Genomic DNA, 14,319 nt, shown 5'->3' with positions numbered 1-14,319 from the left:
TTTGCTCCCGTGAAATTGTGTATACGTTGCTTGGCAACGCCCTCCCGCTCGTCTACCACTCTCCCTTTTAGCTTTTCTTCGTTGCATTTTCTTTTTTTTTCTTTGATGGTTCAGCCCCGTTATCAGTCATTATGACGACAAATAACTGTCTCAAACAAAGCTCCCGCTCCCCTTCCCTCACCTGGAGGGATAGGCTTTTCAAATTGCGTTGTTGCACCACACTGAAATCTGCGACCAATACAGATACTGTATGTGACCAAAGAGCCTGCACGCGTGAACCGAAAATCGGACTGGGTGTGCGACCAGACTAAACGCAGTAATAAAAACTATATAAAACGTCTTTCTTTGCACTGATGGTCTCGTTTGCTGTTAAAGGTTATTTATGATTATGTGAGGAAACATGAGGCTGTTTAAAATATATTTAAATGTTACTCGTAGCTGCTTTAAATCTTGTATCAAAAATTTATTTTTTACATTCTCTGATTACATTGTCATGAGTTACTGAGATACTGAAATAGAACAACCATATTGTTATTTTTTTTCAAAATATCTGCTGGGAAAAAGGCCTATGGTGTACATCACAGCTTCAGGACACCAATTGTTGTTAGAGTTTCTTGTTAATGAGTGCCACAGGTTGGGCTGGCCCTGCAATTTCTAAAACTGTTGTCAGTGCAGCTCTGTAGTTGAATAATACTGTCTGGTCCTGGTTGCTTGTGTTTTGCACCAGTGCCACTTTGTGTGCTTATCTTAAACTGACCTCAACATCACACACTGTAGTCCTGATGAAAACCCATTTTCAAAGGATTGATTTTTTTTTCACATATTCTCTTTTTCCTCTGTCACACTAAATGCCAATCCATTGGATAGAAAATGAAACAAGCCAAGCACATGCTGCAGTTTCAACAGTTGCGTAGGCAACAGAGAGATGGAAATGAATTATGCCAGGTTTTGCTGCTGGAGGGTTCAGAAATAAATGACTTCTATTTCGCCTTCGGCTAAAAGCATTTTTTATATTTATGCCTATCTGCAAATCATCTTCCCTCTTTACATAACAGACACATGTATACACAATGTGTAAAGATACTTATTTCCTTCTTCAACATATAAATCTACCTTTTTTTTACCTGAGGTTTTTACTAAGTTTACATTCATATGTCACAGTTCAAGTGCAAGGACAAGCTTGTTGATTTGGACACACAGCTAGCGAGAGGGATATATCCCAAAAAGCATGATTTTCTTTATAGTGGTAAGACATATTAGAAGTATAAAACTTGTTTTGATTCAACTGTTTTTCTGCTGCAACATAAATAGTTGTTTAAGCCTGTGCAGAATTTGGCACATATAGGCAGCCTCACCACATATGGCTCAACTTAAGTCTTACTTTTTTTTAATTAGGAATCTACTAAGCTGTCTTAGTTGTAAGGATTACAAGTCTATTTTGTACCTTCTTTGCATGGATCTTGAAAGTTATTTGAAAGAATATTAGCTGGCAATAGGTGTTAACTCCAAGCGTTGCTGCTGTGAAGCGGAATATTAGCTATTTTGGGACCAGAAATAAACACAAGGTTAGTAAAGTTGGAACCTGTAACAAACAGTTCAACTTACATTTCAGCATCTCTATACAATTCTGTCTTGAAGATGGTAATAGGCGCTACCATAACATAGCTGTGATCAAGCGTTCAATTTGCCACATGTGCTACGAATCCACTCTCTCAGCTCTGTAACTGTACAAAGTGTTGTTTGAAAGATGGCTTTATTCAATCTTGATCTCCAGATTGTGATGTATTTCCAAACAGTTGCGGTACTTGGAGGCCTGAGAGGCACAAACCAACGCTGCACTGTACCACCAGAGGGGGGTTGGGTGGAGACACAGCACTCCAGGTGGGCCGAGTTGCAACCCCCTCAGGCACTCTGCCATGCTTCGAAAAAGAGGAGGCCACAGTAAATGGTTCCAGAGCAAATATAGCCTTCCAAACATCCTGCCTCAAGGATGAAGCCCAAAGGCCAATGGAAAGATTGGAAACAGATGAAAGAAGGAAACTTTGATGGGGCTCTTGGTTGCGCTTATGAAACCCTGCTGGATTAAAGTGTTTTGTTTAAAAGATGCAAAAGCTTCCCTTTTTGCGGGGTATGAACAATAGGACATGTATAGAGTGTATAAGAGTGCATTCATGTGCTCATACTCATTCAAGAGTAGGATTGCATTTCCTGGGGAGCCCTCCAGCTCTTGTCTTGTTTGTTGACAGTATTAAACAAATGGTCAGAAAGCCCATTACTCAGGGGGGATTGAAGTGAAACCGTGTTTGTGTGTGTGTGTGTGTGTGTGTGTGTGCACGTGTGTGTGGTTATGTGCACGCTCTTGTGTGCAAGGCCCTGCAGGTTTCTCTGGGGTTTCTTGTCACCCTATGTCTTGGAGGTGAGAGGGCGGGTGATAATTGAACACTCCCTGGCTCCTTTAACAAATGTATTGAAAGGAGGAATCGAAAAACCCGTTAATGAGATTTCCCTCCCCAGGCAGTGCTCAGGGTTATTATTCTTATAATTTTCTTAATCTAATGAGTTACCTCAAAGTTTATTTTCAAATGTATTTCTCCCACTCGCCCTATAGGGCTCCGGCTTTATTAACCTCTGTTCCTCAGCAGCACACAAACTTTATTAATAAATTAATTACAATGCTTTGGAGGAGGTCATATTGAGGCTTGAGCAGTGAAGATCTTTCTTACCTTATATAATGTTAGACAAGGACTCATAGAGCACAGTGTGAATGATGAACAGCACTGGCCCCATACCAAGGTGCACATCTTTATACTTAGGGGTTGTTTACCTCACAAGATGGCTCCTGGCTTAGGGAATGGACCATGAAAATGGCTGCTCTCTTGTGCCTACAGCACTCTTTATAGATTGGAGTTTTTCATGTGGCAGTTAGGCTGCTGGGATATACGCCCCAGGGGATGCACTCTCATTAAGGACAGCAGCTCGGGGCACTTTTGCACTGCTTCCTGTGGCCACTGACCTCCTTTTTCACCCGTGGGCGCGCGGCTACACCACATCCCTGCTTTTTGGTCTCCCTGTCACCCCCGACAACACCCTGGGGTGGTCACATGACTGGAGTGACTCCTGACCTGCCCCTGCCTCCCGAGACCCCTCCCCTCCTGTCGGGCCAGTCGCTTAGAATGATCACGGACTGTATACTGGTCGCATTTGCCCCCCGCCCCTTCCCATCCCCAAAATGGCGGACGGTTTTGTCCTTGGGCTTCTGAAGGAAGAATTTTTTTCCAAGTTGACAATGTCAAAACATCATATCAGAAATGGTCAACCTTATGTGTCATCTTAAAGCGGTACAGCTGCTATATTATTCATGTGGACAAATCTTCGAGCACTACAGTATACAGTGAAACTAAGAAAGCCATCTGTCATTTCTACGATAGCCACTGAGAGCAAATTAGCGATGGGAGGCGCCTGTGTAATTGCACCTTTACCTCAAGTTTGAGAAAAAACTTGAGTCGTGCTGCTTGAACGGAGACAAGCAGGATAATAACATTGCTTCGTCACCGTCCTCCCTAAGCCATTTCTGCAGCCTTTTCTTCCATGTGGTTCATTTTTAGCCACAAGACAAACTAGCTTGTGAAGAGCACCTAAAGGTGATCTAAGATGCCGTCCAAGGTAGTTAATCATTGATCAAAAAACATTACTGTGGACTTGGGGCATTATAGTTCTGTGCCTGAAGTGTGCAGAGAAATATCAATACAAATCCCCCTGATCTTTTTTTTTAATTAAAGTTTTAAAAGCCCGCTGCTCTCTGTTGCTGTTGTTCTTGAACACAGACTTTCAACCATCCTATTTTCATTGTACTTTTTTGGAAAAGAATAAACAACAAATAACCAAATTTTATCATTGGATAAAAAGGGCATGCTCACAAACACAGCCTTAGTATATGAAATATGTGATTTTAAGTGGCAAGCTGTGGGGTGGCCCTGCATAGCTGATTGGTGGATTGAGATATCAGACCAGTTCTCATCAGCACCGCCCATACTTATACCTGCAGGCAAAACAATTTTGTCCTCCACTAGTAAGCAATTAGATTATATCCAAACACACATACACACATTGAGCCTCCACAAACTGTATTCCCCCTATGCCGCACTCGGTATGACACTTGCTTCCTCCATATGTGTAAGTTTGTGTTAACACAAGGATGCGGGCAGGCACACAAATACATACACACACACAAACCCTGTAGGTATAAGGTTCCAGTTGGTATATCTCTGTCTCTAAGCCCCAGTTTGATGCCCTAGTCTCATGGTATCCAACCCCCACTATTTCTGCATCCCCTCAGGCTCTGTGTGTGTATGTGTGGTTGTGTGTGTATGTGTGTGTAAGATGGCTACTGAACCAAGAGGGCATTGTTTCTCTCCAGCGGGGTTTCATAATTGAACGTTCACATTTATGCACTCATTCAAATGGATACTAAAAGTAGAAGTGGAGCACGTAACCATGTCCTACACATGAATTATCCATGGCAAAAGTAAAAACTAAAGATTGAACTAGAGATTGTTGTTGTGGCGAAACATGCACGACTCCCACTCCGCTGGACACATTTTTTTTTGTTGGATGCACATGCGGCGGATAATTACACGTGCACTGACTGGAGCCTTTTTCACTGGAGGTGCAAACTCCAGTCTGCCTGCATCAGGTTGTGTGTCTTAGGCACATGTGTGAGTGAAGCCAGGGAAGAGCAAAAGACAGCGGGCAGCAGGGACAAACCCGTCAGCCACTCAGATCACATCAGGTCTGTCGGGACACATTGGAGCACAGCAAGCCTGATGGGAAATGCCCCCCAGGGGTGCGAAGCAGGCCAGATGACATACAGACGCAGGGGCAGGCAAAGAAAGAAGGAAGAATAGAGGATGGCACATCCTGCTTTTAATGCACAATATGTTCCAGTAACATGCATGCAATTATGAGTGGTAACCGCCGACTACTACATTATGTACCAATTATGCAGTAACACCATACCATCACAGACGTACAATAACGCATACTCCCCAACCCACAAACACGGCCTCATACACATTTATGCATGCATGCTCAGTGATGTTGCCATAAACATGTAGCCTGGATCTCACACCAGATAACCTACATCTTAAACAACATGGCACATATGCTAATGTGAAACGGGGAAGGCATGACGTTTATGAGGTGCACACGATACATATGCCGCTTCTGCGTGTGGGTAAATGCACAGACACGCTTGGCTACATATGGCTGCAGGGGGAAAAATGGGAAATAGACACTTTTCTTCATGCCTGTTCTTTAATTGGGGCATTTATTGTTTTGCAGTGGTGTTTACTTCATTAAATTAAGACACATTTCAAAGAAATGCAGCATGTTTCAAGGTTTATATGAGCAGAATTATGCTTTCAGCCATTAAGTTGCAAATTAACATATCTTTATGACTGTGGGTTATGCCAGTTGAAAATGCTTTTACATTTTCACACTAATCAACTTGACTTTAACATGTTGGATTTCAGTTTGATTTGCTTTCATCGCAAATATTGTTTCCCCCCTCGGCTGTGTGTGTCTGCACGTGTATCTTAGTGGAACTGCGTTAGTGTGTGTGTGCGCACATGTGAGTGTGTGTACGCTTGTGTGCTTTTGTTAGTTGTCCATGGCACCTTCAGCACAACTGTGTGTGTGTGTGTGTGTGTGTGTGTGTGTGTGTGTGTGTGTGTGTGTGTGTGTGTGTGTGTGTGTGTATGTGTGTGTGGTGTGTGTGTGTGTGTGTGTGTGTTATTTGTGTGTGTATGTGTGTGTGTGTGTGTGTGTGTGTGTGTGTGTGTGTGTGTGTGTGTGTGTGTGTGTGTGTGTGCGTGCGTGCACCCGTGAGGAGGGGGATGTTACAAGGACAAAATGAACTAATGTTGAATATTCCGTATTGGTTTTACTGTAATTCTTTTCTAATTCTTAGTTTATTCAATTTCATCTCCTTGAGGCTGGTAGGTATGGAAATGAGGTCTGTTCTTTTATTTTTTTTCTTCTTCTTCTTCTCTTTTTTTTCCGCCTGTGTAAATTGCAGCTATCACCTCAAGCCTTTTGAACAAGATTACCCAGATGGCCTTGCGTGGTGTGCCTGAAGTTTTATTTTCCTCCTTTGCCTTGCCTTTCCTTCTTGGCTGCAGGGGAAAGGAGAGGGAGCTGGGAAGCCTCCTGAAGGCTCTGGGCGAGGCCAGGAGGCAGCAGCTGTGGCAAAGAGAGATCTGGGGGGGAAGAAAAAGAAGTAGAAGCAAAAGAAGGAGAAGAAGAAGAACAGGAGTGAGTTGGGGAGGGAGCGCTGCAGGGTGGATGAGACTGGTGCAGTGGGCGTTGTTGTGTGCATGTGTTTGTGTGTGTGTGTGTGTGTGTGTGTGTGTGTGTGTGTGTGTGTGTGTGTGTGTGTGTGTGTGTGTGTGTGTGTGTGTGTGTGTGTGTGTGTGTGTGTGTGTGTGTGTGTGTGTGTGAAAGGAGGGAAGGGGCACCAAAATCTAAGGCTAAGAGAACACCAGCAATTATGAACACTACCCCCTACCTGGTTGGCTGTCAAGGAGACCGGAATAACCCTTGGAGTACTCAAAAAGGAGGGCTGGTGGAGTGGGCATGCTCTGGATGGGAACAGGAGGAACTTGGGTAGTAGTGGTGGGTATATGAACATGTGTTTGGAGTAAGCTGTTGTTTGCAGATACAGCGAAGAGTGTCCCAGTGTAAACATTGCAGCATCACTACTACATCACCAGTCACATTAGCAACACACTCACAACTAGAAAACGCACAACATGAAATGCCAGGATATTGGTTGATAAATAGCAGTGCTCCTGCCGGGGTGATCATTGTTGTGTGTGAGTGTGTGTGTGTGTGTGTGTGTGTGTGAGATTTGTCATTGGGTTTCCACTCGCCATGCCCTGGACATAATCTGCTGCTGGTTTTCTGCCCCGAGGAAGAATATGATTTTAATACATTAAGGTGGCGCAGAGACAGAGAATTATGCAGAGTTAAAGTGTTCACCTGTTTGTTATTCTAACATGCAACAGCCTCCATCCACACTAATCTCCAAAAGAACACACCCAACTCCCAGATTGCTGATCTTGGCCTGAGGGGAAGCAGTGAAAGGAGATTCTCACCTGAGATAAGGTAAGGAGAGGAGGAGGAGGAGGAGGAGGAGGAGGAGGAGGAGGAGGAGGAGCTGCATATATCACTTAAAATATACTAACCTAACTCTCCAAAGAACACCTTCTTTTATTTAGTGCACACACATGCAGGTGTTATACAGTATAGCGTGTCACAACTATAGTTGTTCAGAGCAGTGATATAACAAGACAAATGTCTCAGCGTCTAACCCCGTATGGTCAGCATTGTATACCATTATGGAGGTGTGTCGTTGGATCAAAATCCCCTCCTGTTGTTATTTCAGCCAAAAGCTTTTCAGATGCTGCTGCCAAATTGTCAATAGTAAGCTATCACTGTTTGTTTTCACTCCCCCCATTTGTTTGTTTTGTTAAGGTTTTGCTCTCCATCATAATGAATCACTTTTTTTTCATCTTGTTCTTATTTATTCTCATGGCTGGAGGTAGAATGTGGTGGTTGATGAGGGGCTGAAATGAACTGAGCCTTAGCCTTAGCCCGGGGGCTGGCGCATATCTTAGCATAAGTGATGGCCAACCCCAGGGCTCGAGCCTAGCTGAGAGCGCCCTCAGGACAGCAACTCTGACAGATCATGTATTTATAGGTCTGTTGAAAGACCTCTATTGTGTCCCACATAGCCCCAGAGCATGTCTGTCCTCTGTATTATAATAAAGCCGCTGGCCTTACCACTATGATGGATGTGTGGCCCTCGAATGGCAAGCTCCAGAATCATTAGAGCACTCCTAACATGCAGGTCTACCCATTCTGAAAGGCTGGCGCAGGGAGGGGTGCTACCGGTGAGCAATACAGTAGTTGGGACCTTTTAATCAAGGATAGGTAGCCCTTATTAATTCTCCACCCAGAGAGGAGAGGGAGGGTGGGAGAGAAAAGAGAACCCGAGTGAGGCAAGGGCCAAGTTTTTCTGATGCTTTTGCCAAAGGATACATTTGCAATTATCTCAGTGGCTTTGAGCGCCTTCCAGGCCTTTGTTCGATCCAGGTTTGAATGTGGCACCTATAGCATTTACAGGCAGCTTCACTGGTCAGATTTCATTGCCGCTGAAAATTTCACCAAGGACGGCATTCCATCACACACCACTGGAGTCATGCAGCATCAGTGTAAGGTTTCAGAGCACAAAGTTATAGCTGAACATAACATAAATACATATTGGGAGATGTTTGGATAATATTAAAAGAAAAACAGAACTTGCTAGAATATGCTCCGCAACCCCCCAAAAGAAAAAAAACAAACACAAAAAACAGCTTGACTTTTTCTCTGCCTACAGCCTCACACGCAGAGTGGTGTTTGAGCTGTTTCCCAATCTCATGTTCTTCTGTTACCTCTGGAGTAGAATATAAATGATTCCCTCTCTGTGTACAGTGTATGCCAAGGGGCCTGCAGCGACCATAGTCCGGTCTAAAATTCCTCACTGCAAGCGCACCATAACTCAAGGCCTGACTGATAAATAAACAATGGAATGCCAAGCATGTTGTGGAGCATTACCTCAATTCCTCCACTTGGAGCACTGTCTGTATGGTGAAACCTAATCACCGTCAGATGAGTAGAGTGTCTGATGAAGGTTGGTAACCTAACCCATTTAATCCCAAATTTTTTCCAGACATGAAAATATCCAAATCATGTGCTATTGGTAACCCTTTGAAATAGTCTATCATTATTTTGGGAAATTTTCATGGAAAAATAGGTTAAAAAGTGTGTTTTATTGTCGGCCACAATTGTGACCGGTGGGATAATGTATATACTGATTTTATGTTTTTCTTGTTTCCAGTCATCAAATTTCTCATAGTTCAGCTCAATTATATCTGGGTTGGAATATAGAGCTTTGTTACTGGCAGTACCAGTATCAGCATGTATTAAAATATGCTAGTGTTCTTTATCACATGTTAGTGTGACTGTTTCACATATGAAAAACATGAATACGACAAATGAAAGCAAAAACGAAAAGACACCCATCAGCATTAACATTATTATCTTAACATTTATTAAAACATTCATATGGTAACTTTGTTGTAACATTTGACCTTGCACTTTTGTTTAATACTAGTAGTATTTTAGTGCATAATTCATTTTAACATTGTAATTGTAACATTTTAGTGCAACATTCACTGAACACTATGGAGTAGTCATATGCGTCTTTAAAACTAAACGGACCACTCAGAATAGAGGTAACTTGCATTCAAGTAGAAGCCTGCACTAAACAAAACTTTACTTACTGTACATAAAGGCCTCAGAACTAAGTGCATGTGCATCACAACTATGGTCATTGCTTGACTGATATGAACTGACCTTTTCAAAAACCTCTTTTTTGTCAACATTTCATCCTATAGTATGTTTTACTCCTTATTTCTTGCAGACTTTTCTATTTTTCTTTTATTGGCTTTTCTAGCCCTTTTTTTATCTATCCCGATCTCTTTTTCTACTGCCCATGGTAGGCCTTGAAACATTCAATGTGCAGTGGTGCTGTGCATTTTTCACATGCATAAGTAGTGCGTTTGTCACAATGACGACATCTCTGGAATCGATGCATGGTGTTGATTGGCCAGTGAGAAGTTTTGTCAAATCTTCCCTGATTTTCTACAGAAGCAGCCAGTAGAGACTTCCTTCCGTGGCTCAGTGGTTTTCTGCCAAACCTTTGCATAAGAGACTGTGCCACTGTACGTGAGAAGGTGAGCAGGTCAATGGTCCCTCCTATGACATCTCTGTAAAAGAGATGGCTGTTTGTTAGTGCACTGCTGAGGGACCATGCAAAGATGGGCCACCACCATTTTTTGGACCTGATCGAGATGTGGTATCTTGAAACCTGTAGATCGTGAAGGTCAACACCACCCATATGCTCATTGTATTGGTTGATGCATTTTGGCTGTTTGACTGTGTCAAATGCACGCCGCTGCTTGTTCCATCTCTTTACAGAGGTCTCACTGTATTTATCTTCCATGTTTGTCCCCACTGTGACAATGTTGTTGTCTTTCCAACGGACCAACAGCTTCTCTTCCTCAGTCAGGACTTCAGATGTTCCCCGGGGGAATTTCATGAATTTTTTCTGTGATGTGAATGGGACATCAAACAGACGATTTTGTCTCATTGTTCCACAGCTCCCATACCCTCTTTTTGTCATTTCACCGAGGAGTGCAAGCGAAGTGAAGAGGTTGTCATGGAAGAATTTGCAACCTTGAGGCACTTCAGCCTGCTCTGCAAGGCCAAGAACTACGCTGGGTCCCTGACCTAACCCAGTCTCAGGAAGGAGGGTGTGGGAACCACCATATGGCTCCATGTGATGCATGTAACCACTCGATGAGGCAAGGCTCCATAGCTTGTAACCAAAACGGATTGGTTTACCTTTTATGAATTGCTTACATCCATGTCGGCCATAGTATGGGACCATACTTTCATCCACTGACAGCCATTCCTGAAATGGCATGATTTTATATGACTGATTGAGCTCAGCAAAGATGGGCCTGACTTTAAAAAATGGATCATCAGTGATTTGAGTGTTATCAACCACATGAACTGATGCCATTATTTCATCAAAGCGATTTCTTCGTATTGTATCGGAAATGCTTTCATTGTGTACATCATTGTCAAGTGACCAGTACATGTGTCTTCTTGGGACAGAGCTGTACCCAGATGTGATCAGTATTCCATAGAATGTTAAGAGTTCATCCATTGTTAGACTCAGTTGCTTGCCCTTGGTCTGGGTGGAGTAGAGGTTGGACATTTCAAGGGTTAGCTCTCTAAGGGTGGGTGGATACATTAGTAGGAAAACATCCATTGGGCTGGGGCAGTTTTGTTTAACACATTCTGCAGCATTTGGGCTGTATACTGTGTGTTTTGGAATACCTGCTGTGACAGGCCTCTTAGATCGTTTGAAGGTTCGGTTTTTATTTTTGACCACTTGCAACTTGGTCCTTGGCTCGTCTGTCTGCACCCTGTCTGTCTGGTGGGTAGATGAACATGGCTCTTCAGAATCAACAGGAGGTGGAAGTGGGGTAGTGGTGAGGAGGGAGTTATCATCACTGATAACATCTGTTTCATAATTTCTTTGCATAAGTTCAGCACTTGCGTTTAGCAGCCTAGCGGGCAAATGGCCTGTCTCACCCTCAAAGTCCATGTCTGACCCATCACTGTCACAGTCACTGACGACAGCGTCTTTCTCACTTTGAGGGACAACTGTAATGTTGCATGCCTTGTCTGAAGGGTCCACAAGGTCCAACATACAGAGAATTTCATTCAAAGTTAAGCTAAAAGGAAGAACAGAGTAGAAAGTTAGCTAGCTAGCTACACTGTGTTATCCCACCGGTCACTATTGTTGCCATCAACAACTTTACTCATGCTGTGACCATACTGAACATAGTTGAGTTAAGGTAAATAGACCTGTCAATACTAGACACCTTGAAGATGATGTGTACCAAAAATATTTGTCTCATCTTTATGTTAACCCTCTTTACTGACCTCTTTTGTTGGTGCTTTGATGCAGCCATCCTCCTCGGATGGTGCAACCAGGAAGTAATCAGCTCTGATCATGTGACAATTTACACTAAACATATGAAACTGCACAAATGTGTTTGGGAGTTTTTTTAACATCAGTATTTTCTGGAAATAGGTTGATTCTCCATTCAGTAACATTTTTAGGACCTTTAAACTGGAAATGTTTTTTACGGTCACTTTTGTGACCGATGGGATTAAATGGGTTAAAATCTACTGTAATTGGCAAAGTAGGCAAACCAAGTGCAATCCTTGCGTAGAATTTAGCAGGATACATGTATATAACACAGAACAAAATCGGGAGAGTTAACACGGAGTATAACCTAAGACAAAAAAGGTGATTAGGCATAACTGTTTGATACCCTTTGACTATTTTATTCAAGAGGCTCAGCACCAATTTTACATGACTTAATCAATTTAGTAAGCAAAATGTTTACAACATAGCCTACAACAAGCTACTGACTTTGCAGCAGGTCAGCCTTTTCAATTAATACTAGAAACATATAGTAGCTGGATTGGTACAATAGTTTGCAAAGACATTTATGGTTCCCAAAATATGCATTCTTATGATGATGCGTTTATGATCTCCTTTTATACATTTGAGTGAAATGTCTCAAAAGGTACCATACATTTTTTTTACAGGGATTTAGGCCTTTATAATGTATGATTATGAATTACTATTGTGACCTTGACTTTTCATTAAGCACCATTTCAACATTTGGTCGAAAAGTTCACTTTGTCCATAACTTAATGGTTATGCAATCAAAAGGAGTCGGAGCGAGCAAGAATGAGTCCGACAAAAACTTCTCCAACCAATCAGATACAGGCAGCGTTTGTGATGTCAGTAACAACAATCCTATTGGACAGGTAGTTAGTGACGACTGCTGTTGGTACAGCAAGGCATGGGGGCGGAGCAGGAAGGGAGGGATCTATTCATTTTGGTGCACAGTTCCTATCAACAAGCTTTCTGTGGCGTCGATGACTCCACCTTTAAGGGACACAATGTCATTGAAATCATTTTTGAGGAATCTACGAATGTATTACAATATTTAAACAATATGCACTCGTATGAAAGGAGGCTATTGCTGGCTCCTGTCAAAATATATTGTGAGCCCGCAATGATAAAACCACCATGGGGGTTATCGAAGCTTCGTAAGTTAAAATATGTTATACATTTAAAGTAGAACAAATTGCCTTGAGCTCTTACAGAATAGAAAACGTGGGGGGCGTTAAGGATCATGTGTTAATATGGTAGACTATACTGCAGAAACAAAAGTAACAAGGATTCTCTTGCAGGCAGCCTTCTTCTCAAACAAGTTCAATCCCAAGAACCCCAACCCATTTTTACCACAAGGCTTACATTTCTATAACTCAAGCAAAGAAACTGTGACATATTATTTTTCTTGCAAGTGTCCATTTGAGATATTATCCCACCAAGGATTGTCCATCTAAGAACATATGAAGCCCCCAAGACCGTGCGGGCATTCATCACACAGATTAACAGATTTTTTCCACTAGAAATAATTGCTAGAAATATGTAGCCATTATATTATAATAAAGGTATTTATGAGCCTTCAATCTCACAGCCTCACTATGAGATGTCTTTGAACATTTTGAAATCAGCTCCTGAGGCACAGGGAGGGGGAGTAAGGGAGGGAGAGAGGGTGAGAGAGAGAGAGAGAGAGAGAGAGAGAGAGATGTGGTGGGAGTTGTGTTTTGCTTTTTTGCCAGGGGTTACATTTATAATTATCTTGCTGGCATAACATGGCCCAGAGGCTTTTTCAATAAAGGTAGGAAGCACCTACAGTACGGAATATTACCCACGGATCAACACAGAACAAGAGAGAGGACTGCAAATAGAATAAGAGTAAAAACCAGAGTACAAAGTCTATCATATAATAAGTGTATTTAGTTAGGACATTCATTAAGGAACTGTATGGCCACTGCTTGCACGTTAGTTGCTGTAGAACTGAGCACTGTCTGTGAGGGCTGATGATTTGAAGAGGAGGTGAATGAGTCCATCCGCTGACCTTCACTTGTGGTGAGTAAGCAGAGCCTGGGGAGCGAGGGAGAGAGGGCCACAGCCACTTTCTCCGGGGCCCCTACTCTGCCTTTTGATGACTGGAAATAATCACTATAGTTGAGAGAGAAAGCTTAGCGAGAGAGACATGATCACAGACACACCACAGAGGAGCGGAGGATCGCAATTTACTTTATTCTCCTCTATAAAAACCACTGTCCTCTAAAAAGACTGGAAGTCAGTTTCCTAATACCATTCATCTTTTTGTGTCCGGAAAGGGGGATATCTCAAATTCCTTTTCAAGTTTGTCTGAATCCAGGAAGTGAGGAGGAGAGACAGGGGCTGGACAGGGTCTCATTATACCCGGGCTGCCCCACAGGTAACAAACTTAAAAAATCACTGAGGGTGCATAAAAAGAACAGCTGAATTTCAAACTAAATACATGTTCATTCTCTCTCTCTCTTACACCAACCTTACACAATAACAATGTATAACTTTTAGGAAAGCCATTGCCTTTTTTATTTTTGGGGCTCATCCATTGGGGTTCATGTAGCTGAACAATAATCTTTCTTGATATTAATATAAATAGTTTGATATTTTGCCTTCTTGGATAGTGTCCATGAGAAGATTTGTATCACTCTTGT

Source organism: Ammodytes marinus (genome assembly GCF_949987685.1).
Source record: "Ammodytes marinus genome assembly, chromosome: 9".
NCBI classification, from domain to species: Eukaryota; Metazoa; Chordata; class Actinopteri; order Uranoscopiformes; family Ammodytidae; genus Ammodytes; species Ammodytes marinus.
The sequence above is the reverse complement of the archived record's forward strand: the minus strand, read 5'-3'. Positions refer to the sequence as shown.